Source organism: Piliocolobus tephrosceles, chromosome 16, assembly GCF_002776525.5.
Source record: "Piliocolobus tephrosceles isolate RC106 chromosome 16, ASM277652v3, whole genome shotgun sequence".
NCBI classification, from domain to species: Eukaryota; Metazoa; Chordata; class Mammalia; order Primates; family Cercopithecidae; genus Piliocolobus; species Piliocolobus tephrosceles.
Window position 1 is genome coordinate 3,633,837 of NC_045449.1, and position 1,607 is coordinate 3,635,443.

Sequence of the window (1,607 nt, forward strand, 5' to 3'; positions counted from 1 at the left end):
GGGTTTCACCATGTTAGCCAGGATGGTCTCAATCTCCTGACCTCGTGATCCGCCCGCCTTGGCCTCCCAAAGTGCTGGGATTATAGGCATGAGCCACTGTGCCCAGCCACTTGTTATGAATTTTCTTTTTCTTTTGAAATGGACTCTCGCTCTGTCCCCCAGGCTGGAGTGCAGTGGCCGGATCTCAGCTCACTGCAAGCTCCGCCTCCCGGGTTCCTGTCATTCTCCTGCCTCAGCCTCCCGAGTAGCTGGGACCACAGGCGCCCGCCACCTCGCCCGGCTAGTTTTTTGTATTTTTTAGTAGAGACGGGGTTTCACTGGGTTAGTCAGGATGGTCTCGATCTCCTGACCTTGTGATCCGCCCATCTCAGCCTCCCAAAGTGCTGGGATTACAGGCTTGAGCCACCGTGCCCGGCAGTTATGAATTTTCTATAAACCGCTACTCTCAGTTGTAAAATACCCTAATCAATAGTGCATAAGAAGTCAGACAAAGCTATACATCTGTAGAGAATCAGATGGTTCCCCAAGCAGATAACACCTGGCACAGTACCAAGAGGGCATTTCCCTTTTTCCTATTCCAAAGCCTGGATATATATATATTTTTTTTTTTTTAGCTGGAGTCTCACTTTGTTGCCCAGGCTGGAGTGCAGTGGCACGATCTTGGCTCCCCGCAGCCTCCGCCTCCCGGGTTTTAAGCAACTCTCTGCCTCAGACTCCTGAGTAGCTGGGATTACAGGCACGTGCTACCATGCCAGGCAACGCTGTATTTTTAGTAGAGACGGGTTTTCACCATCTTGGCCAGGCTGGTCTCGAACTGCTGACCTCGTGATCCACCTGCCTCAGCCCCCCAAAGTGCTGGGATTACAGGCCTGAGCCACCACGCCCGGAAATAATTTTTAATTAACAGAAAATCAGGAGAACAGGACATTGGGACAGACCAGAGAGCGAGTTTTAAGAAGGGAGTGAGCAAGTGTCATGTTCAGCCATAAGTTCACAATGGAACCTGGTTTGGGTCTAGAGGTTTGTTGGCCATTGGTGACTTTGAGGAGAGCAGAGTCCATGAAGGGGAAGGTGCATTAGTGGGGAGATTTGAGGCAGTATACACAACTCTCAGGAGAAGTTTATGAAGGGTAGGCTAGAGGGCAGGGAGGATATTAACAGGATCTTCTAAAAGGTTCCTTTTCTGTGATTTCTTTCATTGAAATTGGTCACTCTGGCCAGGCGTGGTGGCTGACGCCTGGAATCCCAGCACTTTGGGAGGCCAAGGTGGGAGGATCACGAGGTCAGGAGACCGAGACCACGGTGAAACCCTGTCTGTACTAAAAGTACAAAAAATTAGCCAGGCGAGGTGTCACGCACCTGTAGTCCCAGCTACTTGGGAGGCTGAGGCAGGAGAATGGTGTGAACCCAGGAGGCGGAGCTTGCAGTGAGCTGAGATGACGCCACTGCACTGCAGCCTGGGTGACACAGCGAGACTCCATCTCGAAAGAAAGAAAGAAAGAAAGAAAGAAAGAAAGAAAGAAAGAAAGAAAGAAAGAAAGAAAGAAAGAAAGAAAGAAAGAAAGAAAGAAAGAAAGAAAGAAAGAAAGAAGGAAAGAAGGAAAGAA